The sequence below is a fragment of the Bos indicus genome, chromosome X (genome assembly GCF_029378745.1).
Source record: "Bos indicus isolate NIAB-ARS_2022 breed Sahiwal x Tharparkar chromosome X, NIAB-ARS_B.indTharparkar_mat_pri_1.0, whole genome shotgun sequence".
Classification (NCBI taxonomy): Eukaryota; Metazoa; Chordata; class Mammalia; order Artiodactyla; family Bovidae; genus Bos; species Bos indicus.
In genome coordinates this window covers 90,523,377-90,550,173 of record NC_091789.1, presented here as the reverse complement: position 1 = coordinate 90,550,173, position 26,797 = coordinate 90,523,377, and the positions used below count along the sequence as shown (strand labels likewise).

Here is a 26,797-nt window from a genome sequence, read left to right as displayed (position 1 = left end):
ACTAACAAATTCAAATCGTGACTAGTGTGCTTCTCCTTTTGTGACAAAAACACTTTTTATCTTACCCTTTTGATTACTAGTGTGGACTTCTCGTGATGCCACTTCCAGATGCCAAATAATTCCCATTATAATTCAAAAGCGTTTCTTTCCAGAGGTTACCAGACCTGTTTTTAAGCGGGAAAGAGTCTTTCCACGTACAATTCCAACGTCAAATGTTTCTGAAGGGCAAAGGCCATCAGCGTGCTTAGAGAGTGCATTCTGGTGCATAAATAATTCATGGCTGTATGCCACAGAAAAAGTCTGTCTAGTACCGAGATGTCCTCATAGCATCAATCTGCCGCCTTCCACTCCACCCCCAATATAGGGTTGTATAAGATTTGAGGCGTCTTTCTAGGGTTAAAATGCTAGGAAAGTCAAAATAAAGCCAAAGTAACATCAAGATACGATATGAAATCAACTAACCTAAGAATGTTGAGGAACAACCAATAAAGAGAAGATCATCAGTGTAGCCTGGGTGCGTTCACAGAGTGAGAGATCATGGGAACCAAGTACTACACGCTCAGTGGCAGGGAATGGGGAAAGGGAAGCAATCCAAAGGAAGCTAGTGGTAGTAGTGGTAATGAGTGGGGCAGAGTGGCTCTAAACACGCGAACTGAAAGAGAAACCAAATGGTTTCTTTAACATTCCTTTAATCAAGCTAAAGGAAATGCATATTTTAAAAGAGTTTCCCCAACAGTAGTAGAGTAGGTAGGTTCACAGGTTCTCTCTAAAGTCAACTGGCCTTTGACTTTGCAGAAATGATGGGAGGGGGCATTGATGGATGGTAAACCAGGAGGACAGGTTGCCACTTTAACAGCACAAATGAGGTCTAAAGGTGTTGGGGGAGCAGGGCTTTAAAATTTCTCCTCTTCATAGGCTCAGGTAAACAATCTCAAGTATTATGAGCTACAGTTCAACAAAGACTCTGACAGAGGTGGGCCACCAGAGGTGGGCAAGTCCGGTTGGTCCGGCAGAAGGAGCTGGCATCTGGACAAAGCTGGTCGTCCCTGACCCCAGGAAAAGAGCTGCTCATCTCTCTGAGATTTTGTTTTCAGGAGTCCTCACTCAGGAAAACGCCCCTCTCTGGGGAGGTACAGGAAATTACAGGTCACATATATGGGGAAAACCACATCTTCGTTCTCCAGATTCACCACCTCTAGCTCTTCATCCTTTCCCAGGGAAAGCACCTGGAGTTCTGTCTCCTTCCGGAAAATGGCTCTTCCAGCCCTGTCCAAGGAGGCCAGGCGCAAGCGGAACGCGACCTTTCTCTGCCAGAGTAAGCTGACCCCGAGACTGCAGGACTTGTTCAGTGCGCTGCGCTTGAAAATGATGCGCCGGTTGGCATAGCACACCACCAAGTCCCAGCCGACGTTGAAGCCTGCCCACCGCCAGCTGCACTGCTTATCCCTGAGGAGCTGGCCCCCGCACCGCATGCTGGTCCTCTGGAGGTCGGACACGAAGACATCCACGGGCCCGAGGTCTCTGGTCTGCTCAGCCCGGAGGAGGGCAAGCCACTGCTCTTTGTACACTGGGGTCAGCCACGTGGCAGGGATCAGTGCATCCTGGTCGATGATGCGTGCTGACGGCAGGTCGCAGATCATGTAGGCAAGCCGCAGCTGCTGGAACGCTGGCACGAAGGCTCTGCCCTGCTCGGTCTCCAGGAAAGGGGTGCCCTCTGACTCCTGCCTGGACCTGGCAAACCACGAGTCGGCGTCAGGCAGCAGGTCTCTGCGGGGGCCTCTCCATGTCGGCTGCAGCTGCAGGAACATCCACTTTTTCAGCGTCGTGTACACATCCATCTCTACCTCCATCACGAAGAGCTCTGAAGAGGCAATGACCTCTTTCATGAGATCCAGGCTAACTTCTCTCAATAACTCCTCACTATGCTGGGTCATCAGGTTGTCCAGCAGCCACTGAAGACACATGGCCCTGATGTTCTGGAGTCCGTAGCTCTCAGCAGAGCAGTAGTAGCTGCACACGGTCTCATCACTGACCATCTCCTTCATTATCTCTCCGCACTGCTGAATCAGCTTGTCCAGCTGCAGCATGCTGGCTGTGGCCAGCATGGGGACCACTCGACCGGGTGGGATGAGCACAGAGTTTCGGTACAGGGAACCTAAAGCCTCGTGCAGTGCCTCACAATCAATGTTCTCGTCAGGCATCTGCAACTCTACAGTATCCATGGTTGTCTCACGCCACGCACCACTGAACATGCTAGCAAAGTATCCTGACCGGCACAAGTAGACCTTGTGCAAGTTCCACTCCTTCCCCAAGGCACGGATCTGCACGTCACTCCCTTCTCCTCTCAGAAAAAGTGTCTTATAAACGGACTCTAAACGGTCTTTAGCTCGCTTCCTGTGAGGCGCTTTTGTGAGCTGCCCTTCTGGGCCTGTCTTCCGCTTGTGGCGCCCTTGGCTAGTGGTTGGTCTGGCCTCTTCGCTCTCCTCCCCTTCCTCTATCACTGCCACTGCTACCTCCTCGGCCTCCTCCTCCCCCTCAGGGGCACCTGGCTCCTCTGGGGCATGCCCCACTCTGTTCGAGGGCATCTGACTGTTGACTGCTCCCATGGCTTTTACCTCAGGGGTGCAGAGGGCAAGCTTCCTCACCAGACGCAGCCGCCACTGGCACTAGCTCAGCCCACGGTGTCGTTGGATACGGCTGATGTTTGTGACGTCATCTTGGACGCCACGCAAAGCCACACCCACGAGGCTTTCCCCTACCCCTCCCACTCCCCATCACAGGATCAGTGCACTCTGTACCAGGAATTCCACTCTGTGTATCTTTCCCTCCAGGGATGATTTCTCTGCGGCTCCCTTCGTAGGATAATGGTGGAACAGAGGACTTTGTGTATGAATTTTCCCCATGAATCTTAAGAACATCATTTCCTCTTCCCCATTTGACATAATTACTGATCACTCCTTTTTTTGGATAATTACGTCTTGGTTCCAGCTCTGTGCTCTATGCACCTTAATTTCTGTAATTATTTTCTTAGGTTATCCCATCATTTGCGGCTGTCAAAACATTTTCTGTGATAAAAGTGGCAATGTGTGCCCAGTCTTTGCTTTTGTCTCTATTTTAGACACCAGCTAAGCATGTAACAAACTTAAACACTGAAAGAAATGAGGAATGAATGAGATGGATTTTGATTTTTGAGGAAATTAATAATATTAAATACTGACAAGTGTTATATGCTAAACAAAGTATACGGTGTAGAGAGAGTGTGGACCTTTCAATGACAAGGAAAGTACAATGCAAGGGAAGAAACTTTGAAAACGGTAAGTCTCTCAGGTCATTTGACCTTGCCTAAGTAGAATGTTTGGGGCTTCCCAAACATTCCCAGGGGTAAACAATCCACCTGCCAATGCAGGAGACGCATGAGGCATGGGTTGGGAAGACTTCCTCGAGGAGGAAACGACAACCCACTCCAGTATTCATGCCTGAAAAATTCCATGAATAGCAGAGACTTGCAAACTCGTGTCCATGGGGTCGCAAAGATTCTGCCCTATTCAAATCATGTGAGTAGAATGTTTACACACTTTGAATAGGACAGGATAACCTTAAATCACATTTTAAATATTCTCTGTTAGATGGCTATAGAAAGTTGATAAGAAGGTCTATATAATGCTTCAGGTTGAGTGGTGCTTGGCATGAGACAAACATGCATACTGACTCTAGAGTTGTGACAGCTAATGGTGAATGGTGAACAGTGCCGCCAGATTCATGGTCTCCGAAGGAGAAGATTTAACTCGGGACCAAAGACAGTCTCAGTCACTTGGAGCATTGTGTAGATTTTATCTAAAGTGAAAGTGACAGAAAAAGCTTCAGACATAGACGTCAGAAGGGAGCAGGAGAGAACCCACCTCACTACTTTAAGCAAGGCGTTATACACTTCTCAACTAGCTGCTGAGACTAGATAAAAGATACCTCAAGACGGTGAGAATTTTTCCAGACCCTTTCCTGTAACATACCTCCTGGGATGACATCAGCACGAGATTAGCCAGAAGGAACAGGTTAACCCAGAGCTACAGCTGTGGAAGTTTTTACCCAGACCTTCTCCCATAACATATATCCAAAGCTTAAAAAAAAAAAAAAAAAAAAAAGACATGTCCTTGAATAAGAGATACTGCTGCCTACGAGGCCTACATATCTATAGCAAAGAATGTGAAAAAGAAAGAATGTTTATCTCCTCCTTAAAGGGGCCTTAGGCTTTGACTCCTTATCAACCTGCCTAAGTTAACTCTCTCATTTCCCCCTTTTTATTTTAGGAGAATATTGTTGCTGAGGGGAAAGGGGCAGAGAAATCTGTCAGTAACTGCTTCCTGCAGGTGAGGGGCACTGACCCTAAGTGGTTGAAGCAACATATTCTCCTTACCCTTTTACTTAGGGTTTCTGATCCAAGGGCCCCAAGTAGTAAATACACAGTTATATATGTAAGGAGCAAACAGCAAAAAACAGAATGATTACAATGATTGTAGTCAAGATAGTTTTTCACAAAGGAGAGCTTGTAAACCAAGATTGTATCTGTAACCATGATGGAACATCAGGGGAGTCCATTTTGAAGAGTGGCCAGAATCTCTGCATCACTGTTACTTTGTCTGGGAAGCCATTGTATCCTTTAGAAAGAACAAACTAGATAAGTAGATTAAAAGGCAGAGACCAAATATCAGTAGATGAATTACTGTAATCAGCAGTCCAAGAATAACCTGCAAGAATCAGCTTACATTTGATAGTAACTTTGATCCTGGTCTGGGTAGAGTCAACACTTGGGCTGCCCTATTTATAAGAATGGAGCCATCTGGCATATTCATATACATTTTGAATGTAGGTATAAAAAACCCAGTTAGAAGTAGTTGAAAGAATGAAAACCTGAAATTTAACAGACAAAATAAATCTTATAATTTCTTTTCAGGTGAATGAGTCTATAACCCAGCGTAGACAGGTGCTTGAGGTAGCCAGTTGTCAAAGTTTGTCCAGGTAGGCCTTGGCTTCTTACTGTGGTATTACTGTAAAAGCCAAAATAGTTGTCCCCATTAACAACTTAGGTGCTTTTCTAGGTATGAGAAGATGCAAGAATTTGGGCTCAAGAAAATCTTTCCCTGAAAATCTCTAACTCTCCAAAGGCCTGTTTTGTCCATTTTTCCAGAACACAGAGCGAGTGCCTAATTTCTGATTTTCACCCTGAACTCCTTTCAGGGGACGTTGAAGGTCAGCAGCTGTAGTGTCCATGAGTTAATCTTTGTAGAGGCAGATAGCAAGTGCCAGTTGCCAGAGCAGGGCCCTTTTATGGCCATGAGTTTGACCATGGTTCGCAGAGCATTTCATTACCATCTTGTTCCATGGTGCTGGGAGGGTTCATTCGCAGGTCTGTCAAAGATCTCACTGATAGGCCACTCAGGGTGTTATTACTGGACTAGGCCCTGTGAGTAACAAAAGTCTCTGGACCACACCTGTCTTACTAGTCTCTTGGTCCAGGAAAATATTCTGTCTTGTTGCTTCTTATATACAGAGTCACACCATTATACTTATTGATTTCATATGGAGCTGCACACCATCATTATATCAGTGGCTCAGTCACACACTTGATAATGTAAGGAACAACACTTCTTGAAGCAGGCAGTATAGAAAACAATATCGTTAGAAGTAATAGTAGAATCATCAGTAAGAACTTCAATCAAGAACTTCTATTAAGTATAGCCCAGTGACATATCCATGTCATCTGATTTCGTTTGCTAAATGACTTTCAGATCAGATCAGATCAGATCAACCGCTCAGTCGTGTCCAACTCTTTGCAACCCCATGAATCGCAGAACGCCAGGCCTCCCTGTCCATCACCAACTCCCGGAGTTCACCCAGACTCACGTCCATCGAGTCAGTGATGCCATCCAGCCATCTCATCCTCTGTCGTCCCCTTCTCCTCCTGCCCCCAATCCCTCCCAGCCTCAGACTCTTTTCCAATGAGTCAACTCTTCGCATGAGGTGGCCAAAGTACTGGAGTTTCAGCTTTAGCATCATTCCTTCCAAAGAAATCCCAGGGCTGATCTCCTTCAGAATGGACTGGTTGGATCTCCTTGCAGTCCAAGGGACTCTCAAGAGGCTTCTCCAACACCACAGTTCAAAAGCATCAAGTCTTCGGCACTCAGCCTTCTTCACAGTCCAACTCTCACATCCATACATGACCACAGGAAAAACTATAGCCTTGACTAGACGAACCTCTGTTGGCAAAGTAATGTCACTGCTTTTGAAATGGCTATCTAGGTTGGTCATAACTTTCCTTTCAAGGAGCAAGTGTCTTTTAGTTTCATGGCTTCAGTCACCATCTGCAGTGATTTTGGAGCCCAAAAAGATAAAGTCTGACACTGTTCCACTGTTTCCCCATCTATTTCCCATGAAGCGATGGGACCGGACGCCATGATCTTCGTTTTCTGAATGTTGAGCTTTAAGCCAACTTTTTCACTCTCCACTTTCACTTTCATCAAGAGGCTTTTTAATTCCTCTTCACTGTCTGCCATCAGGGTGATGTCACCTACATATCTGAGGTTATTGATATTTCTCCCGGCAATCTTGATTCCAGCTTGTGCTTCTTCCAGTCCAGCATTTCTCATAATGTACTCTGCATATAGGTAAAATAAACAGGGTGGCAATATATAGCCTTGACGTATTCCTTTTCCTCTTTGGAACCAGTCTGTTGTTCCATGTCCAGTTCGAACTGTTGCTTCCTGACCTGCATACAGATTTCTCCAGAGGCAGGTCAGGTGGTCTGCTATTCCCATCTCTTTCAGAATTTTCCACAGTTTATTGTGATCCACACAGTCAAAGGCTTTGTCATACTCAATAAAGCAGAAATAGATGTTTTTCTGGAACTCTCTTGCTTTTTCCATGATCCAGCAGATGTTTGGCAATTTGAACTCTGGTTCCTCTGCCTTTTCTAAAACCAGCTTGAACATCAGGAAGTTTACGGTTCACATATTGCTGAAGCCTGGCTTGGAGAATTTTGAGCATTACTTAACTACCATATGAGATGAGTGCACTTGTGCGGTAGTTTGAGCATTCTTTGGCATTGCCTTTGTTTGGGAATGGAAGGAAAACTGACCTTTTCCAGTCTTGTTGTTAATCTCCTGGTTGTAGATCCTGGAGCATTTGATCTTTATTCAAAAACTGTTTACTGAGATAAGCTTCAGAAACAAACTCAGAGTGTCCTTTTTCATAACTTAAACTTCTTAACAATATTAACATAACCACAAGGAACTACCTTAGAAGTCAGTCTTAGTAAATACAGATCTTAATTAACAAAACTAGAACCTAATATTCAGTGAAACTTAATAGATACCTTAGGCCTGACATCAGTTGGGTCAATTTTTCTTTTAGAGCCTCCCAGTATACTTTTGGAGAAGGCAATGGCACCCCACTCCAGTACGCTTGCCTGGAAAATCCCATGGATGGAGAATTCTGGTGGGCTGCAGTCCATGGAGTCGCTAAGAGTGGGATATGACTGAGTGACTTCCCTTTCAATTTTCACTTTCATGCATTGGAGAAGGAAATGGCAACCCACTCCAGTGTTCTTGCCTGGAGAATCCAAGGGATGGCAGAGCCTGGTGGGCTGCCATCTCTGGGGTCTCCCAGAGTCGGACACGACTGAAGCGACTTAGCAGCAGCAGCAGCAGTATACTTTGAGATTTCCGCATATGTTGGGAGGCAGTCTTTTTATTTACCTGATCAGGCTGTTCAGAACCCAAGTGTCTCCAATTTCTTCTGGAAGGACGAGGCAGAGAGAAAAATGTGATAATTTTACCCACAGATGTAAATCACTAAATTGTTTTGAACTATCAGTAACTTGAAAAGAGCTTCTTTATATCTGTAAACAAAGATTAGAAGCCAGTAATATGTCAGACAAAAAGTCATGAAAATTTCAATCATATTTAGCAGTCTGTTCAATCCCATGTAACCGATCCCTTTGTTCTGCCGTCCTTGCCCGACAACTGAGGATGCCAGTGAAAGCGACAGTCTCCAAGAAGTTCGTGAAGATTTTTATCAACATCTGTACGACCTGTCCAGCAAAGTGGGTACTCCAATTACTGGAGATTGTAGAAAACACATTTTAACCTTTTTTTTTTTTCTATTGTGAGACATTAACCCTGAAGCCAGGAAAGGGTTTGTCTTATCAAATAAAAATGAGATTTGTCAGGGAGCCAGGAAAAGCTAAGCAGTCATCTTGGATTTCCCATAGCCCCAACTATTTGGTTTACAGCCATTGTTTATCCATTTAAAATGCCCTGATGAGGGGTTAATTTTTGTAGAAGCAGAATGAGCTTTGTCTACGTGTGCCATTGTCTGTTATCAAAAGCCACATTCCAAGAAAACTTTGTTCTTTTATCAGGAAGAGAAAACCAAATTCCAGATTGGTGCCAGCTTATATTCACTGTCAAACAATAGTTATTCTCTTAGTCAAAGTAACAATAAAAGATTTCAAAGGCAGTTTAATGTCTTAAGAAACTTGAGTCATGCACAAAACTCTCTTCCACTTGCCACAAACCTTTTTTCATTTGCCACAAACATTTTTTATATTTTTTGTATTCATCACTTTATTTGCCCATTCAGAGAACCTGTAAGTTCAAATTTACTTCCTTTTTTAATAGAATGTAATTTCATTCCTTATACCTTTTTATTGAAAACACACATCCTACTTTCTTTCAGCAACTATGAATTGTACTTTATATCATCATTTTGTAGACTGGTAAATATAATTTTCTATCTTCACAATGTCTATGTTAATTAGATCAATAAACAAACATCAATACCAGGTATCAATTCAACAGTGAATATTTCCCAGTTCATACAAGTCTGAAATTCATTTAATTTAGTTTTCTTGAATTTAGAACTGTTTGATTTGTAAGTGCTTACTTCTCCTTAGGCCAGATAAATAGAGCTCACTGACCAACTGGCCTTTAGCAATTTTGTCCAAGGACAAAGACACACACTGAGACACACATAAATCTAGACAGAGACTTCACAGTTTTCCATTTGAAATTTAAAATGTCTCTGCCCATTTTTTCCCTTGGCTTGAAGTTCTACCAATTTGCTCATGGCTGGAGTTTCAGACAGAGTGGGCTGTGTATCTCAAGGACATGATAAGAGTTAACTTCAGGTTTTTTCCCCAGACATATTTTTGTTTCTCATGCAGGATCAGAGCTCCCAAAAAAATATTTTAACAAGCCAGCTTTTTCTTAATTGCATGTGCAAAAAGAAACAATTTTGCAATTTCAAAAAGACTTCATTTTAACCAGTTTTCTCTGGAGTCTAAAGAATATCATGGCCATTCAGTGTCAAAAATGTCATCTCTCCTTTTTGTAGTCATAGTTTTATATCTAAAATTTAAACCAGACAGTGTTCAAATTGGCTCTGCTGACAGGAGTTGACTGACTGATAAGATGTTGTCCCAGCAGGGATTGTCTCTCTGGGGAGGTGAGGTCTTCTCTTAAAGCAAAGAAAGCCTTCATATAAGGGATTTTTTAGGCTCTGGGGATCAAACTTATCCCAGGTTTTCAAAATACAACTCAAAAGGGTGATTCTGGAACTGCTAGCTCCCATCTGTAAGAGAGAAAAAAGCGATGCCCAGTTCCATGGCTTTTTTTGTACTGGAGGCATCCCTCTCTGCTCTAGATGGGGGTGGAGAGACAGGTGTTCCACCCAAGCTTCCTTGCTGGCTGGAGTTAACCTGTCCCTTATGAATGCAGGTTTCTCATTACTGTCCCTTCTCGTTCTACCACGGAGGTGGGGTGGAGATGCAGCAGGGATAGACCTGATGGCATCCCAGATTGATGTTCAGTTCCTCACCATTAAAACCTTGGCTTGATTTCCCTTTTTCTCCAGTGCCATCCAGGGTGGAGCAGAGTAGTTTTCTGGAATGCTTTCAAAGGTAAGACCACCAGGTGAAGCACCAGTCCTGTATGTGTCTGTGCACATTCCTGAGCATATCCTTGACTGCAGTAGAAGTGGTAAGTCATAAAGGGATGAACAGAAAACCCAAGATGTCCCTTCTGAGAGTTGCCACATGCATCTATCTGATAACAAAAGAGGTGATGAAGGGTCAGCCTGTGAGGAAAAAATAATTGTTCACATTCATGGTGTGTCAAGGTCAACCTTTCTATTCCTGTCCAGGAGATTGTACAAAAAGAATATCTAAGGATGAGACAAGAGCCAATGGAGGGCTTTCTCTGACCCACTAAGAGCTAACACTACCAAGGGAAGAAGCCAGCCACATTCCCAATCTGCCCAAATCTGGAGTTCCCCAATCTGTGTCCTCCAGAATCTCATGCTGACCAGCAATGCTTCAATCCATATCCATATAGTCTGGAGGCGTAGTCGTGACAATAACTTGCTTCTGGGTCTCTGGGATTAGGATGGTGATTTCTGGTCTGAGAGATGTCCCTGGAGCTAGAGCTATAGCTAGCTCCCTAAGTGTTCCTGCCTGCAATGTCCTGTAAAACTTGGAATGGAGTCGGGCTAGAAAAACACAATAACAGCATGGATTGCAAGTCCATTGAAAATCTACAACCCAGCATACTAGGTTAGTAGCTTTAATTCCCCAAGCATTTATGAAATGGTCAGACAGCCCAGGAAAAGCTGACTGGGGAAAAGAAGTTTGGTCCATAAGCTTCTGAGTTAGTAGAGACTTTACAGTAAAAGAGCAAAGGAGTCCCAGCTCTGAGTATACTTACCTTGTCCTGTATATCCCAGATGAGCTCTCAAGATGATAGCTTATGGTGAATGGTGAACAGTGCTGCTGGATTCATGGTCACTGAAGAAGAAGATTTAACTCCGGGACCAAAGACAGTCTCAGTCACTCAGAGCATTGTGTAGATTTTATTTAAAGTGAAAGTTCCAGAAAACGCTTCTGCCATAGATATCAGAAGGGGGTAGGAGAGAACCCACCTGACTAGCTGAGGGAAGGCCTTATATACTTCTCAACTTGTTGCGGAGAATAGATAAAAAAATATCGCAAGGCTGTAAGAATTTTTCCCAGACCCTTTCCTATAACATACATCCTGACATGACATCAGCACGAGATTAGTCAGAAGGAACAGATTAACTCAGAGATCCAGCTGTGGAAGATTTTGCCCAGAGGTCCCATGACATACATCCAAAGGTACAAAAAAAAAAGGCATGTTACTGAACAAGAGATAAGGCTGCCTACCAAATCTACTTGTCTAAGGTAAAAGAATGTGAAAACGAAAAAATGTTCATCTCCTCCTTACAGGGGCCGTAGGCTTTCACTGCTTATCAACCTGCCAAAGTTAACTCTCTAGGATGGAGATGCCTGACATGAGGCACTGCACAAGGCTTTAGGTTCCCTGTCCCAGGGAGTCTGTGCTCATCCCACCTGGTCGAGTGGTCCCTATGCTGGCCAATGCCAGCATGCTGCAGCTTTGAATAGGACAGAATGTTTGCAACCCCATGGACACTAGTTTGCAAGTCTCTGCTATTCATGGAATTTTTCAGGCATGAATACTGGAGTGGGTTGTCGTTTCCTCCTCGAGGAAGTCTTCCCAACCCATGCCTCATGCGTCTCCTGCATTGGCAGGTGGATTGTTTACCACTGGGAATGTTTGGGAAGCCCCAAACATTCTACTTAGGCAAGGTCAAATGACCTGAGAGACTTACCGTTTTCAAAGTTTCTTCCCTTGCATTGTACTTTCCTTGTCATTGAAAGGTCCACACTCTCTCTACACCGTATACTTTGTTTAGCATATAACACTTGTCAGTATTTAATATTATTAATTTCCTCAAAAATCAAAATCCATCTCATTCATTCCTCATTTCTTTCAGTGTTTAAGTTTGTTACATGCTTAGCTGGTGTCTAAAATAGAGACAAAAGCAAAGACTGGGCACACATTGCCACTTTTATCACAGAAAATGTTTTGACAGCCGCAAATGATGGGATAACCTAAGAAAATAATTACAGAAATTAAGGTGCATAGAGCACAGAGCTGGAACCAAGACGTAATTATCCAAAAAAAGGAGTGATCAGTAATTATGTCAAATGGGGAAGAGGAAATGATGTTCTTAAGATTCATGGGGAAAATTCATACACAAAGTCCTCTGTTCCACCATTATCCTACGAAGGGAGCCGCAGAGAAATCATCCCTGGAGGGAAAGATACACAGAGTGGAATTCCTGGTACAGAGTGCACTTATCCTGTGATGGGGAGTGGGAGGGGTAGGGGAAAGCCTCGTGGGTGTGGCTTTGCGTGGCGTCCAAGATGACGTCACAAACATCAGCCGTATCCAACGACACCGTGGGCTGAGCTAGTGCCAGTGGCGGCTGCGTCTGGTGAGGAAGCTTGCCCTCTGTACCCCTGAGGTAAAAGCCATGGGAGCAGTCAACAGTCAGATGCCCTCGAACAGAGTGGGGCATGCCCCAGAGGAGCCAGGTGCCCCTGAGGGGGAGGAGGAGGCCGAGGAGGTAGCAGTGGCAGTGATAGAGGAAGGGGAGGAGAGCGAAGAGGCCAGACCCACCACTAGCCAAGGGCGCCACAAGCGGAAGACAGGCCCAGAAGGGCAGCTCACAAAAGCGCCTCACAGGAAGCGAGCAAAAGACCGTTTAGAGTCCGTTTATAAGACACTTTTTCTGAGAGGAGAAGGGAGTGACGTGCAGATCCGTGCCCTGGGGGAGGAGTGGAACTTGCACAAGGTCTACTTGTGCCGGTCAGGATACTTTGCTAGCATGTTCAGTGGTGCGTGGCGTGAGACAACCATGGATACTGTAGAGTTGCAGATGCCTGACGAGAACATTGATTGTGAGGCATTGCACGAGGCTTTAGGTTCCCTGTACCGAAACTCTGTGCTCATCCCACCCGGTCGAGTGGTCCCCATGCTGGCCACAGCCAGCATGCTGCAGCTGGACAAGCTGATTCAGCAGTGCGGGGAGATAATGAAGGAGACGGTCAGTGATGAGACCGTGTGCAGCTACTACTGCTCTGCTGAGAGCTACGGACTCCAGAACATCAGGGCCATGTGTCTTCAGTGGCTGCTGGACAACCTGATGACCCAGCATAGTGAGGAGTTATTGAGAGAAGTTAGCCTGGATCTCATGAAAGAGGTCATTGCCTCTTCAGAGCTCTTCGTGATGGAGGTAGAGATGGATGTGTACACGACACTGAAAAAGTGGATGTTCCTGCAGCTGCAGCCGACATGGAGAGGCCCCCGCAGAGACCTGCTGCCTGACGCCGACTCGTGGTTTGCCAGGTCCAGGCAGGAGTCAGAGGGCACCCCTTTCCTGGAGACCGAGCAGGGCAGAGCCTTCGTGCCAGCGTTCCAGCAGCTGCGGCTTGCCTACATGATCTGCGACCTGCCGTCAGCACGCATCATCGACCAGGATGCACTGATCCCTGCCACGTGGCTGACCCCAGTGTACAAAGAGCAGTGGCTTGCCCTCCTCCGGGCTGAGCAGACCAGAGACCTCGGGCCCGTGGATGTCTTCGAGTCCGACCTCCAGAGGACCAGCATGCGGTGCGGGGGCCAGCTCCTCAGGGATAAGCAGTGCACCTGGCGGTGGGCAGGCTTCAACGTCAGCTGGGACTTGGTGGTGTGCTATGCCAACCGGCGCATCATTTTCAAGCGCAGCGCACTGAACAGGTCCTGCGGTCTCGGGGTCAGCTTACTCTGGCAGAGAAAGGTCGCGTTCCGCTTGCGCCTGGCCTCCTTGGACAGGGCTGGAAGAGCCATTTTCCGGAAGGAGACAGAACTCCAGGTGCTTTCCCTGGGAAAGGATGAAGAGCTAGAGGTGGTGAATCTGGAGAACGAAGATGTGGTTTTCCCCATATATGTGACCTGTAATTTCCTGTACCTCCCCAGAGAGGGGCGTTTTCCTGAGTGAGGACTCCTGAAAACAAAATCTCAGAGAGGTGAGCAGCTCTTTTCCTGGGGTCAGGGACGACCAGCTTTGTCCAGATGCCAGCTCCTTCTGCGGGACCAACCGGACTTGCCCACCTCTGGTGGCCCACCTCTGTCAGAGTCTTTGTTGAACTGTAGCTCATAATACTTGAGATTGTTTACCTGAGCCTATGAAGAGGAGAAATTTTAAAGCCCTGCTCCCCCAACACCTTTAGACCTCATTTGTGCTGTTAAAGTGGCAACCTGTCCTCCTGGTTTACCATCCATCAATGCCCCCTCCCATCATTTCTGCAAAGTCAAAGGCCAGTTGACTTTAGAGAGAACCTGTGAACCTACCTACTCTACTACTGCTGGGGAAACTCTTTTAAAATATGCATTTCCTTTAGCTTGATTAAAGGAATGTTAAAGAAACCATTTGGTTTCTCTTTCAGTTCGCTTGTTTAGAGCCACTCTGCCCCACTCATTACCACTACTACCACTAGCTTCCTTTGGATTGCTTCCCTTTCCCCATTCCCTGCCACTGAGCGTGTAGTACTTGGTTCCCATGATCTCTCACTCTGTGAACGCACCCAGGCTACACTGATGATCTTCTCTTTATTGGTTGTTCCTCAACATTCTTAGGTTAGTTGACTTCATATCGTATCTTGATGTTACTTTGGCTTTATTTTGACTTTCCTAGCATTTTAACCCTAGAAAGACGCCTCCAATCTTATACAACCCTATATTGGGGGTGGAGTGGAAGGCGGCAGATTGATGCTATGAGGACATCTCGGTACTAGACAGACTTTTTCTGTGGCATACAGCCATGAATTATTTATGCACCAGAATGCACTCTCTAAGCACGCTGATGGCCTTTGCCCTTCAGAAACATTTGACGTTGGAATTGTACGTGGAAAGACTCTTTCCCGCTTAAAAACAGGTCTGGTAACCTCTGGAAAGAAACGCTTTTGAATTATAATGGGAATTATTTGGCATCTGGAAGTGGCATCACGAGAAGTCCACACTAGTAATCAAAAGGGTAAGATAAAAAGTGTTTTTGTCACAAAAGGAGAAGCACACTAGTCACGATTTGAATTTGTTAGTTTCTGATTACTGTTAACTTACAAATTGTCACCATCCCATTCCCTCCATTGAGTCCTTTTGAGGTCAAAGAATGGAAAACTCTATTTAAGAATCCATATAAATAATAAATACATGCTTGGAAAGAGTGTGATAAATTAATACAAGATGAACAAATAAAAAAAAATAGTATACTCTATTGGTGTTTGGCAGATTCATGTTGATGTATGGCAAAACCAATACAATATTGTAAAGTAATTAGCCTCCAATTAAAATAAATAAATGTACATTTAAATTAAAAAAAAAAAAAAAAACAGTCACCAGATTTAAGGCTTTACTTAGTTGAAATCAGAATTTTCCTTACTGGTGGTTTATGTTTCTCTTCCCAATTAGATTTTATCCATTGTCATTCAGTGAACAAATTACTTTTGACTTTATCCATTCATTCATTCCTTTTCCTCTTTAAGGAGATTTGAAAGGCTTCCTTATCCCAAACCCACATACTAGGATTAGAGTAATATTTACGTGACAGTTACTTATATGAAATGGTTCAACCAGGAAGCTGCTGTTGCATCCTTCGATGTTTGCCCTTAATTTTGCAGCCCCCTACCCTTTCTCGTGTTCCCTTATATTCCATATACCTAACCAACTACAAACAATAGACTTCATTTTATTTGTGTTTAAAAATAACTGGGGAGAAGAGTAAGTCATGATTCAGTTGAAACGTAAAAATTATTGTTATTTTTTTTTTTTCGGTAAGAATTTCACTTTCTTTATATAAACTCTCTAAGCAATTTGAAATCACTTGTTCTTGAGCTGAATGCCAAGATGCCATTTCATCTAAACAGAGGTATCCTCAGTTGGGAAATTCAGAGACTACTTAGCTACAAGTGTACCTTGACTGAAAGATCTGCTTTTGTTTTCCTACCCAACGAGCTTTAAATCCTTAAATTGCTTGTTGCCACTTACAATAGAAAGATATTCAATAATGTACAAACAGTGACAGCTGAAATACACTCATTTAAACATTTAAACTCTCACAAACCCTGACTGTTGCCATTTGCCAGTTTGGGCAACTTATCCAATACCTGTCTCTATTTTTTCTCTCTCTTTTTTTTTTCTTTTCTTTTTGACTGCTCAGGATGAGGAAGAAACCTTTTCCCATGTTGATACTCATTTTGTTAGCCTCTTCGTAAGGCATGGGTAGATGGGGAGGCAGGGCGAAGTACAGTCATGGTAACGCTATAGGAAAACATCAAGCTAAATAACAACAAAGTAAACGCCACACTAAAGGAGATGTACCCCTATGGGATACCACGTGGTCCTTGACAATGATGAGGATTTATCCCTGTCTCTGTTTTTCCCTCTCTGTATGTCTGCCGCTCTCTCTGTCATCCCCTATCTCTGTCTCCATGATGTCTGTCTGCATCCCTGTCTAATTTCTATCTACCTCTGTCTTTGTCTACCTCAGTCTCTGTCTCAGACTGCCTATCTTCGTCACTCTCTGTCTCTGTCTTACTGTCCGTATCTTTCTGTTTCTCTCTGTTTCTGACAATCTGTTTGTGTCTGGGTCTCTATGTTTCTGTCTCTGTCTCTGTATTTCCCCAGTGCTTCTGTATCCGTCTGTATCTGCATCTCTCTGTGTCTCTTTCCCCATCCGTCTGTCTTTGTCTTTCCCTTTCTGTCCCGATCTGTCTCTGTCTTTCTCCCCACCCCCAACCTTGTTTCTCTCTGACTCTCTCTCTCCCCATCACTATCTCTATGTCTGTTGGCTCTCTTTCAGTGTGCGTCTGTCTTTCTCCATCTCTCAGTCTGTCTGTCTCTGTCTTTCTATCTGTGTCAATCAGCCTCTGCCTGTCTCCCTGTCTCTGTCTGCAACCATCATTCTTTGCCTTAGTTTGAATGGGTGTCTGTTTGTCCCTGTCTGTGCCTGGCTTCCTCTGCCTCCCTGTCTCTGTCTCCATCTATTTCTACCTGTCTCTGTCTGCCCCTTTCTGTGTATGCCTTTCTACCTGTCTCTTTTGGGGGAGGAGGTACAATTTCTGAGTCTGTCCATCTGTTGGGCTTTCTCAGCCTGCCTGACCAGCTATCTCTGTTTTTCTGTCAGGCTGTCCTGTCTCTGGCTGTTTCTACATCTGGTTCTGTTGCATCTTTTGATAGTCCATCTCTGCTTCTGCCTGTCTTAAGGAGACAGGAATGAAATGTTATTACAATTCGGTAGACAAACCCTCTTCTGTCATCTTCCCTTCCAGTGGTGTCCTAGAGATAGATGCTGTAAGAAGATAAAGCTTAGCATTCGTGTGCAAAGACACAAGAGACTTAAATAAACAATGACTTATGAAGGAGAAAGCAGTGCCCCAGGGATGGAAGTGGGATGGACACAGACAGCAGACCAGTGTAAATTATGCTACTGTGGAAAGGGTCTATATATAAACAGCACAAAGATGACACTGAAATTTCGATGAAAGATAAATCATGTGCTGGAAAAAGAAAACCATCTTTTTAAGAGGAAAATAAAAAGAAGAGGGAGTGTCCAGCCACAAGGTCTACAGGAAGGTACTTGCCAAGTCTCAGCCACAGAATTTGGACATGAAACTGCCTGGTGAGAGTTAAAATAGCAAAATTCACCTATTTTATATAAGCACATCACATCAGTTTAATCATGCGATTAAACTTAAACTTTAGAATTGGGATCAGCAAACACACACACACACACACACACACACGGAAATAAGTGGATTGAAGCAGAATCCAAGGTTTTTATGTCATCACCTGTTCAGCTAGTAACATGACTTCTAAGACATTCATACACACACACACACATTTATATTTTATGAGCCCTCATGAGGTTCCACCCTTTCCTTGTCCACTCAGCTACCTGGGCCTTGATGCCCTTCCCTTTATTCAAGATAAATCTCTTGAGAGGGGTGTGTCATCTGCCCCCTGTTCTAAGGTTTACTTGCTTGACTCCAGGCACCATCTATATGTCATAGACTCTCAAATTCATAGCCCATGCACAGACCTCTTCTTTGAATCCAGACCTATAGCCAGCAGTCTGCCCCACCACTTGGAAATCTCAAAGGTGGTGCGATCTACAAAGGAACAAAATAGAACGTATAGTCCAGGCAACCAATTTTAATCTAAATGTAGATTCCTTCCTCATCTGAGTAAATAAATAGAAAGACACTGATTCTGGTAAGGAGAAAATAACCAGGATGTTAGCTGAAACTTATACTTCTTCAAGTGCTTGTGTTTCAGAAGTAAAATTTGTCTATTCATGACATTCTAAAGAAAGGTGGCAATTTTTTTTTCTAGTAGTAGGAGAATTGAAATTTACCTCATTTATTTAGACAATAGCCAATTGATATATGAACAGTCTTCGGGAATGATTTGTTCTAACAGTGCAGATGAAAGTTTGGTTTAGTCTGTGAACACGTTTTCCATGTCAGTTGCTATGATTAGATTCTGAGATCAGACACCAAAGGATAAATTTCACTCCACATTGTAGCAAACTTCAACTATCAAACTTGGTTTAAAGACTAGCAGGGTAATAAGATGCAGTGGAAGGAACAAAAACTATCTGGGCAGATTCAAGGTAAGATTTGAATACCCAAAAGATCCTTAATTCTCTGAGCAGTATTCATCACATAAACACACTGCATTACATTGGTGATGTCTGTCAATTATTTTAAAAAATAAAAATAGTACATGGTGATGGCAAAAATAGGAATCTACAAGCAGCTGATGGTTTTGAAGAGCGTGTTTGCTGTACATGGGATTTTATGAAGAGTGGTGACTCTAAGTGAATTAAAATCATCCAAGCGGTCACAAAGAGCATGTTTTGGGTGAAGGCAAGTGGCTGAGTATGGTCCACCACAGGTGAGGAGACTTGCTGTAGAGGTATATTCTTAAAGATGGTAGCCCCTAGTCGTATGTGATTATTTAAATGGATTAAAATTAAATAAAATGGAAAATTCAGTCTCTCAGTCTCACTCGCAGCATTTGAAGTGCTCAATGGCTACATGTAAACCCGTGGCTACTATACTGTGTGCAGCGCAGATATGGAACATCTCTATCAGCGCAGAGGATTCTGTGAGATAGTGCTGTTCTATAATTAGTCATTCCAAGTAAAATTGACATTTCTTTCTGCTTCTGAATACATAGGTCGCCTGGATAACCTATGTGGGGGTGGGTGATGTTTGTGGGGATGGGCAGGAGTTAGAAAAACGGACATACAGAATGGTCACATTTGGATTTACAGGGTCTCATCAGGGTCTTTTTTGTCTCACTGTGCTTACTGAGATGTTATGGAGGCTGGGGACAGGGCTTGAGGAAGGTTGGTAGCCACCCAAAGGAACCGTTTGTTCTGGAACCCTGTGCTTTGGAATGTGAAGAATTTGGGTCTAATCTTCTGTGGCCCATACAGCATCTGACCTGGTGGTCAGGCCATCATCTCAAACTCATTGTCCAAAACTCAACCTTTGCTTTCTTTCTCCCATTCCACGATCATGAATATCTAATTTCAATATATTTTATGGTTGGTCTTTTACTGTTCATATTGTTAATATCTCCACCAGTATACTAGCCCTCTTCTCAGTCGCTAGGCCTTGAAATCGCTGGTTGAAAGGATACAAAATAAATGTCTTTGTAAACTGAAACTTACATTAGAAATAATAGCATGTGGGGTTATTGTAAATACATTTAGATACAAATACGTAAATACATAAATCAAATACATTTGAGTCTTCTGCTTTGCTTTGCCATCAGGTTTAACGTGATATGATATTTCGATGCCTCCCAGCTTAAGACCAGCAGGAACACATTTGTAGTTGAACAATTTGAGTTTATTATTCTTTGCAGTGAAGGAGAACATACACAGTGAAGGAACTGTGGGCCACACAAGTACGTGGGTGATAGAAAAGGGATGTTAAGAGATTTGGGCTTGGGACTTCCCTGCTGGTCCGGTGGATGAGCCTTTGCCTTCCAAAGTAGGTGGTGTGGGTTCGCTCCCTGGTTGGGGAAACTAAGGTCCCACATGTCTTGTGGCCAAAAACCAAAACATAAAAGAAAACAAACAAACAAAACAGAAGCAATATGGTAACAAATTGAATAAAGACTAAACAAAGGGACCACCTCAAAAAAAAAATTAAAGAAAAAAAAGAGGTGGGCTTGTTTTAGTTGATTTGGGTGAATTTTTAAAGAAGCAGAGCTCTGATCTGGATTGGATACTGTCAGGAACACAGGGAATTCCTATGACAGTATCTTAATAAACCTTTGTATAGAGAGAATAGATTCGAGTGAGGTTAAAGCTACAATTGCTGAAAACAAGCAAAGAAACAAAGCAAAGGGGAAAACAAAACCCCCAAACTAGCAGTCACTCATACTAGCTAGGAGAGGGATATACGGTGATTTGTACAGTGATCTTGCTTTTGTCTGTGCTAAGGAACAAAAAAATCATGAAGTGGCCTTTGTTTTGTCTCACTTTATCATGATCTCAGAGTGACAAGATCTCATGATCTCACCTGAAGTTGGCATTCCCTGAGATTTTTTTCAGTGTCTAATGGGAGAATAACATGTCCTAGCCTGGATGTCAAGAGATATTTTTTAGTACCCCCTTCTGGCCACAAGCCATTAACCCATGTTATCTAGATTATCAACATTGCTCTGAGTTTGATGATCAGGAATTTGTTTAGAGAATGTAGTCTGTAGTAGGACATGGATTGGTCTCTCCTGCTCCTTTTGCAGTAGAATGCATCATTGAATACTCTGGTGTGACACGGGCTGTGCAATAGCATTTAAGACTCCAGACAGGATGCAGTGGCCAACTGCAAAACAAGTAATCAAACGAAACACAATGATTATTAGTCCTTGCAACAGGACTTGAAGTCAAGGGCTTGGATTATAAAAACCAGGCAATGAATCCAGCTGGGTTCACCTTTGAGCACCACATGACTTTTGTTAGAATCAAAGACAAGTTTTGGACCACCCTTGCTAGTTATGATTTTCCCTAATGTGAGAATAGCAAGTCACAAAGCCTATATGAATAGGGAGTCAGTTATTCTTCGTGTGTGTGTGTGTGTGTGTGAGGGAGAGTGAGAGAGAGAGAGAGAGAAAGAGAGTCGCTCAGTCATGTCTGACTCTTTGCAACCCCATGGACTATAGCCCAGGAGGCTCCTCTGTCCATGGTATTCTTCAGGCAAGAATACTGGAGTGGGTTGCCATTCCCTTCTCCAGGGGATCTTCCCGACCCAGGGACCGAACCCGGGTCTCCTGCATTGCAGGCAGATTCTTTACCATCTGAGCCACCAGAGAAGCCCTTCCTGGTGAGTTTTTAAAAGAAATTGGTTTGACTGTTACTGGATAATCCCCTCTCTCTAACCCCTCCCCCCTCCCCCACCCGTTTCTGGGAAACAAGATCTGCTGGAATGTTTAGTTTAACATATCACAGAGTCTCAACAATTATCCTGAACACACAAGATAAGTTAGCGTATGCCATATGGGTGTTATATAAGATGTTACATAGCAAATAGTACCTCATTGTGGCACGGCCTCTATCAGGAGAATAAGCATCATTTGTTACAACTAGAGACAGCCGATTTTGTGTTCCTCAAGGTAAGTGATGTATTTAGCAGAACTTCCCTCGTGTGGCTCAGCTGGTAAAGAATCCACGTGTGGTGGAGGAGACCTGGGCTCGATCCCTGGGTTGGGAAGATCCCCTGGAGAAGGGAAAGGCTACCCAGTCCAGTATTCTGGCCTGGAGAATTCCACGGACTGTATAGTCCATGGGGTCGCAAACAGTCGAACACGACTGAGTGACTTTCACTTTCAACCAGTTTCACAAAGCAGGCTGACTATCATGAACAAATGGAATATCTTGAGCAAATTTGACTCTCAGGGTCAGGGTGGCTCCAATAATGGAGCCTACTCTTGATTGAGTGGGACTCACCGACAGGGCGCAGGAATGGCCGAGAGGAGCTACCCCGCATCTCAGGTAAGGAGCGGTGGCCGGGAGGAGCAATCCCAAGCCCGAGGCCAGGGGCGGCGGCCGGGAGGACCGACCCCACATCCAAGGAGCCGTGGCTGCCTGGGCGCAGGAGGCCTAGAGGAGCTATCCCACGTTGAAGGTCAGGAAGGGCGGCGGTGAGGAGATACCCCTCGTCCAAGGTAAGGAACGGCGGCTGGGCTTTGCTGGAGCAGCCGTGAAGAGATAACCCACGCCCAAGGTAAGAGAAGCCCAAGTAAGACGGTAAGTGGTGCAAGAGGGCATCAGAGGGCAGACACACTGAAACTGTACTCACAGAAAACTAGTCAATCTAATCACACTAGGACAACAGCCTTGTCTAACTCAATGAAACTAAGCCATGCCCATGGGACAACCCAAGACGGGTGGGTCATGGTGGAGAGGTCTGACAGAATGTGGTCCACTGGAGAAGGGAATGGCAAACCACTTCAGTATTCTTGCCTTGACAACCCCATGAGCAGTATGAAAAGGCAAAAGGAGAGGATACTGAAAGAGGAACTCCCCAGGTCAGTAGGTGCCCAATATGCTACTGGAGATCAGTGGAGAAATAACTCCAGAAAGAATGAAGGAATGGAGCCAAAGAAAAAACAATACCCAGCTGTGGATGTGACTGGTGATAGAAGCAAGGTCCGATGCTGTAAAGAGCAATATTGCATAGGAACCTGGGATGTCAGGTCCATGAATCAAGGCAAATTGGACGTAGTCAAACAAGAGATGGCAAGAGTGAATGTCGACATTCTTGGAATCAGCGAACTCAAATGGACTGGAATGGGTGAATTTAACTCAGGTGACCATTATATCTGCTACTGTGGGCAGGAATCCCTCAGAAGAAATGGAGTAGCCGTCATGGTCAACAAAAGAGTCTGAAATGCAGTACTTGGATGCAATCTCAAAAACGACAGAATGATCTCTGTTCGTTTCCAAGGCAAACCATTCAATATCTCAGTAATCCAAGTCTATGGCCCAACCAGTAAGGCTGAAGAAGCTGAAGTTGAACGGTTCTATGAAGACCTACCAGGCCTTTTAGAACTAACACCCAAAAAAGATGTCCTTTTAATTATAGTGGACTGAATGCAAAAGTAGGAAATCAAGAAACACCTGGAGTAACAGGCAAATTTGGCCTTGGAATACGGAATGAAGCAGGACAAAGACTAATAGAGTTTTGCCAAGAAAATGCACTGGTCATAACAAATACCCTCTTCCAATAACACAAGAGAAGACTCTACACATGGACATCAACAGATGGTCCACACCAAAATCAGACTGATTATATTCTTTGCAGCCAAAGATGGAGAAGCTCTACACAGTCAGCAAAAACAAGACCAGGAGCTGACTGTGGCTCAGATCATGAACTCCTTATTGCCAAAATCAGACTTTAATTGAAGAAAGTAGGGAAAACTTCTAGACCATTCAGGTATGACCTAAATCAAATCCCTTATGATTATACAGTGGAAGTGAGAAACAGATTTAAGGGCCTAGATCTGATAGATAAGAGTGCCTGATGAACTATGGAATGAGGTTCGTGACATTGTACAGGAGACACGGATCAAACCATCCCCATGGAAAAGAAATGCAAAAAAGCAAAATGGCTGTCTGGGGAGGCCTTACAAATAGCTGTGAAAAGAAGAGAAGGGAAAAGCAAAGGAGAAAAGGAAAGATATAAGCATCTGAATGCAGAGTTCCAAAGAATAGCAAGAAGAGATAAGAAAGCCTTCCTCAGCGATCAATGCAAAAATAGAGGAAAACAACAGAATGGGAAAGAGTAGAGATCTTTTCAAGAAAACAAGAGATACCAAGGGAACATTTCATGCAAAGATGGGCTCGAGAAAGGACAGAAATGGTATGGGCCTAACAGAAGCAGAAGATATTCAGGAGAGGTGGCAAGTATACACGGAAGAACTGTACAAAAAAGATCTTCACGAGCCAGATAATCACGATGGTGTGATCACTGACCTAGAGCCAGACATCCTGGAATGTGAAGCCAAGTGGGCCTTAGAAAGCATCACTACGAACAAAGCTAGTGGAGGTGATGGAACTCCAGTGGAACTATTTCAAATCCTGAAAGATGATGCTATGAAAGTGCTGGGCTCAATATGCCAGCAGATTTGGAAAACTCAGCAGTGGCCACAGGACTGGAAAAGGTCAGTTTTCATTCCAATCCCAAAGAAAGACAATGCCAAAGAATGCTCAAACTACCACACAAGTGCACTCATCTCACATGCTAGTAAAGTCATGCTCAACACTCTCCAAGCCAGGCTTCAGCAATACGTAAACCGTGAACTTCCAGATGTTCAAGCTGGTTTTAGAAAAGGCAGAGGAACCAGAGATCAAATTGCCAACATCCGCTGGATCATGAAAAAAGCAAGAGAGTTCCAGAAAAACATCTATTTCTGCATTATTGACTATGCCAAAGCCTTTGGCTGTGTGGATCACAATAAACTGTGGAAAATTCTGAAAGAGATGGGAATAGCAGGCCACCTGACCTGCCTCTGGAGAAATCTGTATGCAGGTCAGGAAGCAACAGTTCGAACTGGACATGGAACAACAGACTGGTTCCAAAGATGAAAAGGAGTACGTCAAGGCTGTATATTGCCACCCTGCTTATTCACCTTCTATGCAGAGTACATCATGAGAAACGCTGGACTGGAAGAACACAAGCTGGAATCAAGATTGCCGGGAGAAATATCAATAACCTCAGATATGTAGATGACACCACCCTTATGGCAGACAGCGAAGAGGAACTAAAAAGCCTCTTGATGAAAGAGAAAGTGGAGAGTGAAACAGTTGGCTTAAAGCTCAACATTCAGAAAACGAAGTTCATGGTGTCCGGTCCCATCGCTTCATGGGAAATAGATGGGGAAACAGTGGAACAGTGTCAGACTTTATCTTTTTGGGCTCCAAAATCACTGCAGATGGTGACTGAAGCCATGAAACTAAAAGACGGTTGCTCCTTGACAGGAAAGCTATGACCAACCTAGATAGCAGATTCAAAAGCAGAGGCACTACTTTGCCAACAGAGGTTCGTCTAGTCAAGGCTATAGTTTTTCCTGTGGTCATGTATGGATGTGAGAGTTGGACTGTGAAGAAGGCTGAGTGCCGAAGACTTGATGCTATTGAACTGTGGTGTTGGAGAAGCCTCTTGAGAGTCCCTTGGACTGCAAGGAGATCCAACCAGTCCATTCTGAAGGAGATCAGCCCTGGGATTTCTTTGGAAGGAATGATGCTAAAGCTGAAACTCCAGTACTTTGGCCACCTCATGCGAAGAGTTGACTCATTGGAAAAGACTCTGAGGCTGGGAGGGATTGGGGGCAGGAGGAGAAGGGGACGACAGAGGATGAGATGGCTGGATGGCATCACTGACTCGATGGACGTGAGTCTGGGTGAACTCCGGGAGTTGGTGATGGACAGGGAGGCCTGGCGTGCTGCGATTCATGGGTTTGCAAAGAGTTGGACACGACTGAGCGATTGATCTGATCTGATCTGATCTGAAAGTCATTTAGCAAACGAAATCAGATGACATGGATATGTCACTGGGCTATACTTAATAGAAGTTCTTGATTGAAGTTCTTACTGATGATTCTACTATTACTTCTAACGATATTGTTTTCTATACTGCCTGCTTCAAGAAGTGTTGTTCCTTACATTATCAAGTGTGTGACTGAGCCACTGATATAATGATGGTGTGCAGCTCCATATGAAATCAATAAGTATAATGGTGTGACTCTGTATATAAGAAGCAACAAGACAGAATATTTTCCTGGACCAAGAGACTAGTAAGACAGGTGTGGTCCAGAGACTTTTGTTACTCACAGGGCCTAGTCCAGTAATAACACCCTGAGTGGCCTATCAGTGAGATCTTTGACAGACCTGCGAATGAACCCTCCCAGCACCATGGAACAAGATGGTAATGAAATGCTCTGCGAACCATGGTCAAACTCATGGCCATAAAAGGGCCCTGCTCTGGCAACTGGCACTTGCTATCTGCCTCTACAAAGATTAACTCATGGACACTACAGCTGCTGACCTTCAACGTCCCCTGAAAGGAGTTCAGGGTGAAAATCAGAAATTAGGCACTCGCTCTGTGTTCTGGAAAAATGGACAAAACAGGCCTTTGGAGAGTTAGAGATTTTCAGGGAAAGATTTTCTTGAGCCCAGATTCTTGCATCTTCTCATACCTAGAAAAGCACCTAAATTGTTAATGGGGACAATTATTTTCACTTTTACAGTAATACCACAGTAAGAAGCCAAGGCCTACCTGGACAAACTTTGACAACTGGCTACCTCAAGCACCTGTCTACGCTGGGTTATAGACTCATTCACCTGAAAAGAAATTATAAGATTTATTTTGTCTGTTAAATTTCAGGTTTTCATTCTTTCAACTACTTCTAACTGGGTTTTTTATACCTACATTCAAAATGTATATGAATATGCCAGATGGCTCCATTCTTATAAATACGGCAGCCCAAGTGTTGACTCTACCCAGACCAGGATCAAAGTTACTATCAAATGTAAGCTGATTCTTGCAGGTTATTCTTGGACTGCTGATTACAGTAATTCATCTACTGATATTTGGTCTCTGCCTTTTAATCTACTTATCTAGTTTGTTCTTTCTAAAGGATACAATGGCTTCCCAGACAAAGTAACAGTGATGCAGAGATTCTGGCCACTCTTCAAAATGGACTCCCCTGATGTTCCATCATGGTTACAGATACAATCTTGGTTTACAAGCTCTCCTTTGTGAAAAACTATCTTGACTACAATCATTGTAATCATTCTGTTTTTTGCTGTT

General features: G+C 44.0%; 2 pseudogenes; one reads left to right on the top strand and one right to left on the bottom strand.

The window, feature by feature from the left end:
• Positions 1-765: 765 nt before the first annotated feature.
• Positions 766-2,606, bottom strand: LOC139181545 (germ cell-less protein-like 1 pseudogene; annotated as a pseudogene).
• Positions 2,607-12,262: 9,656 nt separating this feature from the next.
• LOC139181048 (germ cell-less protein-like 1 pseudogene) lies at positions 12,263-14,275 on the top strand (annotated as a pseudogene).
• Positions 14,276-26,797: the final 12,522 nt, after the last annotated feature.